Source organism: Haliotis rubra, unplaced genomic scaffold, assembly GCF_003918875.1.
Source record: "Haliotis rubra isolate DU_JTF1 unplaced genomic scaffold, ASM391887v1 Scf90, whole genome shotgun sequence".
NCBI lineage: Eukaryota > Metazoa > Mollusca > Gastropoda > Lepetellida > Haliotidae > Haliotis > Haliotis rubra.
Genome location: NW_025767635.1, coordinates 1,789,642 through 1,794,703, shown reverse-complemented (window position 1 = coordinate 1,794,703; position 5,062 = coordinate 1,789,642).

Below are 5,062 nucleotides of genomic sequence, written 5' to 3'. Positions count from 1 at the left end.
GAGATCTACATCCTCTCTGTGTTGACACATGAACGAGTGAGATCTCTCTCTGTGTTGACATCCTCTCTACATCCCCTCTGCGTTGACGTAGGAACGAGTGAGATCTACATCCTCTCTGTTGTTAGGAACGAGTGACACATGAACGAACGAGTGAGATCTACATCCTCTCTGTGTTGACGTAGGAACAGAGTGAGATCTACATCCTCTCTGTGTTGACACATGAACGAGTGACACATGAACGAGTGAGATCTACATCCTCTCTGTGTTGACATGAACGAGTGAGATCTACATCCTCTCTGTGTTGACGTGAACAGAGTGAGATCTACATCCTCTCTGTGTTGACGTAGGAACGAGTGAGATCTACATCCTCTCTGTTTGACACATGAACGAGTGAGATCTACATCCTCTCTGTGTTGACGTAGGAACGAGTGAGATCTACATCCTCTCTGTGTTGACACATGAACGAGTGAGATCTACATCCTCTCTGTGTTGACGTACATGAACGAGTGAGATCTACATCCTCTCTGTGTTGACACATGAACGAGTGAGATCTACATCCTCTCTGTGTTGACGTATGAACAGAGAGTGAGATCTACATCCTCTCTGTGTTGACACATGAACGAGTGAGATCTACATCCTCTCTGTGTTGACACATGAACGAGTGAGATCTACATCCTCTCTGTGTTGACGTAGGAACGAGTGAGATCTACATCCTCTCTGTTGACGTAGGAACAGAGTGAGATCTACATCCTCTCTGTGTTGACACATGAACGAGTGAGATCTACATCCTCTCTGTGTTGACACAGGAACGAGTGAGATCTACATCCTCTCTGTGTTGACACATGAACGAGTGAGATCTACATCCTCTCTGCGTTGACACATGAACGAGTGAGATCTACATCCTCTCTGTGTTGACGTAGGAACGAGTGAGATCTACATCCTCTCTGCGTTGACACATGAACGAGTGAGATCTACATCCTCTCTGTGTTGACGTAGGAACGAGTGAGATCTACATCCTCTCTGTGTTGACACATGAACGAGTGAGATCTACATCCTCTCTGTGTTGACGTAGGAACGAGTGAGATCTACATCCTCTCTGTGTTGACACATGAACGAGTGAGATCTACATCCTCTGTGTTGACGTAGGAACAGGTGAGATCTACATCCTCTCTGTGTTGACACATGAACGAGTGAGATCTACATCCTCTCTGTGTTGACACAGGAACGGAGTGAGATCTACATCCTCTCTGTGTTGACGTAGAGTGAGATCTACATCCTCTGAGGTGAGATCTACATCCTCTCTGTGTTGACACAGGAACGAGTGAGATCTACATCCTCTCTGCGTTGACGTAGGAACGAGTGAGATCTACATCCTCTCTGTGTTGACACAGGAACGAGTGAGATCTACATCCTCTCTGCGTTGACGTAGGAACGAGTGAGATCTACATCCTCTCTGTGTTGACGTAGGAACGAGTGAGATCTACATCCTCTCTGTGTTGACACATGAACGAGTGAGATCTACATCCTCTCTGTGTTGACGTAGAAACGAGTGAGATCTACATCCTCTCTGCGTTGACGTAGGAACGAGTGAGATCTACATCCTCTCTGCGTTGACACAGGAACGAGTGAGATCTACATCCTCTCTGTGTTGACACATGAACGAGTGAGATCTACATCCTCTCTGCGTTGACACATCCTCTCTGTGTTGACGTGAACGAGTGAGATCTACATCCTCTCTGCGTTGACGTAGGAACGAGTGAGATCTATATATACCTTCTCTGTGTTAACGCAAGAGTTAGGGGTTCACTGTCGTAGTCTTATCTGGAGACAGTCGTCAACTTGAGTTGTGTTAATTAGAATGGGTTCAGTGATCGGCCATATTTAGACGTGTGCGCCATTCACGCACACGGAGAGGTGTTAATCAGTTCAGTTGAATCTGTTAATTAGCTGCTTTTTCATGGATTTGAAGGATTGCAATTAATGTCAGATTGGTACTAAAACCGTATGAAACAATTTGTAATAAGTGGTATATGAAGTACTACGATTGGCTATGGTCGAGACATTATATAAACTCAGGAAGAAGTCTGCCGAAGCCACGCACCAGTATAATCAGAGTCCTGAACCTAAAGCTATGTCCATTGATACTTTGTACTGGATCCCAAAGACTCGTACAACAAAAGACATAATTTAGACTGTTAGCCAATACCCCACACGACAAACGTGAGGAGAATTGCATCCTTTACTATATATATATATATCGTGACCTTCAAGGCTGCCCCGTTGGCACCAGTTGTCCCCACCCACTTCGCATCCTTCCTGCAAAACTATTTAACTCTTTCTTTTAGGATATATCTTGGGATTGGCAAAGTGAAAGCAAGGTTGTTTGGCCAGTTGGTTGACTGACCACTTCCACCTGTACTACACTAACGTACACACCTTGTGCTCCCGGATCATTTTCAAAATACACAACGCAAAGAACGTTTTGAATGTGACTTGCAAGTCTAATTATTAAGAGATAGGAGCGTGTAAGTGAGGTGATGGGTACGTGTAAGTGAGGTGATGGGTACGTGTTAGTAAGGTGACGGGTACGTGTTAGTAAGGTGACGGGTACGTGTTAGTGAGGTGATGGGTACGTGTTAGTGAGGTGATGGGTACGTGTAAGTGAAGTGATGGGTACGTGTTAGTGAGGTGATGGGTACGTGTTAGTGAGGTGACGGGTACGTGTTAGTGAGGTGATGGGTACGTGTTAGTGAGGTGTGATGGGTACGTGTATAGTGATGATGGGTACGTGTGAGGTGATAGTACGTGAGGTGATGGGTACGTGTAAGTGAGTAAGAAATGGTGATGGGTACGTGTAAGTGAACGTGTAAGTGGATGGGTACGTGATGGGTACGTGTTAGTGAGGTGATGGGTACGTGTAAAGTGAAGGTGATGGGTACGTGATGGGTACGTACGATGGGTACGTAAGTGAGGTTGATGGGTACGTGTAAGTGAGGTGATGGGTACGTGATGGGTACGTGTAAGTTAGTGAGGTGATGGGTATGGGATGGGTACGTGTTACGATGGGTATGTAAGTGAGGTGATGGTACGTGTATGTGAAGGTGATGGGTATGATGGGAACGTGTTTAGTGGGTAGGTGATGGGTACGTGTAAGTGAGGTGATGGGTACGTGTAAGTGAAATTGATGGGTACGTGTAAGTGAGTGATGGGTACGTGTAAGTGTAGTGTGATGGGTACGTGTAAGTGAGGTGATGGGTACGTGTAAGTGTGGTGATGGGTGAGTGAAATTGATGGGTACGTGTAAGTGAGTGTGATGGGTACGTGTAAGTGAGGTGATGGGTACGTGTAAGTGAGGTGATGGGTACGTGTTAGGGTGATGAACGTAAGTGAAGTGATGGGTACGTGTTAGTGAGGTGATGGGTGTGTAAGTGAAGGTGATGGGTACGTGTAGTAAGGTGATGGGTGTGATGGGAACGTGTTAGTGATGTAAGTGAGGTGATGGGTACGGTGTAGTGATGGGTAGGAAATTGATGGGTACGTGTTAGTGAAGGTGATGGGTACGTGTTGAGTGATGGTGATGGGTACGTGTAAGGTGAAATTGATGGGTACGTGTTAGTGAGGTGATGGGTACGTGTAGAGTGATGGGGTACGTGTAAGTGAAGGTGATGGTTAGTAAGTGCTAGTGAGGTGATGGGTACGTGTTAGTGAGGTGACGTGGTGATGTGTTAGTGAGGTGATGGGTACGTGCTAGTGAGTGATGGTGACGTGTAAGTGACAGGTATGTCTTAGTGAGGTGATGGGTACGTGTTAGTGAAGTGATGGTACGTGTTAGTGTGATTAGTGAAGTGATGGGTACGTGTTAGTGAGGTGGATGGGTGTGTAAGTGAGGTGATGGGTACGTGTAAGTGAGGTGATGGGTACGTGTAAGTGAGGTGATGGGTACGTGTTAGTGAGTTCCGTACGTGTGTCGTATTAAATTAATGAGTATGGTTTTACGCCGTTTTGGAATAAACAAGCACGTCCACGGAACGAATATCCAATATTCCCGCAATATCATGGCGGGGGACAAAATGACCTATGGGTTCGTTTATTTTAATAACTTGTGTACTGCGCGACATCCCTTTCAGTCTTGAGTCCGAGGCCGAGGCCGTTGACCGAGACGTCATCACATCATATCAGCGAAATCTACGCCGTCGTTAATGGCTTTACTGCCCAATGCTGTATGCCCTACAGTGTCGCGACAGGCCTCGCTGTGGGCTACACCATGTACATCAACAATGTCATTAGGTTGTTACTTGGTGCACTACCTGGACAGTGATGCCTTGGGGAAGGTCATATAACATCAGCAGGGCCCTTGTGACGTCATGTGATGCAGTGTTTGGACAGGTTGACTTGACGATATTGATCTCGTCACAAACCAGACTTAGACATGAAGAATGGGTGGCTTAGTTGATGGCGTTGACGCTGATAAAGTGGATGTCAATTCAGTATTATGGAACCACGCGTAAATCATACTCACTCACTCTTCAGTGTAGAGGGGGCCATAAAAGCGCTCCCGATAACAGTTCGTGCTGTTCGTAAACTCTGATAAACGATATGATATTTTGGAATCCATTATGTCAACTACCAGCTCACTTGGTCATGTTTACGCTCACATATATATATCAGTTTATTGCATGAAGGCTTGAGGCCCATATACAGAATAAATATGTATGATATGTACAACATATACAACATGCGACACACACGTTACATTGAATCTCTTCTCAATATAAGCGCGTGATAAATAAATAGAGCCTACCTTATATTGTAATAGGGATGCTTTACATGAATGTATTGAATACAGTTTTGTAGCATATATATTTGATTGTAGCCATTGTGGAAAATACAGTTGCCTTAAATCATTATATGCAGGACAAAGAAATAGAAAGTGTAATTCATTCTCTACAGTATTACAAAATGGACAGAACCTTTGTGATTTCATAATAGATGAATATCTTCCTTGATTGATATATAAATCATTTAGGCCAAGTCTCAGGCGCATGAAAACATTACGAAGCTT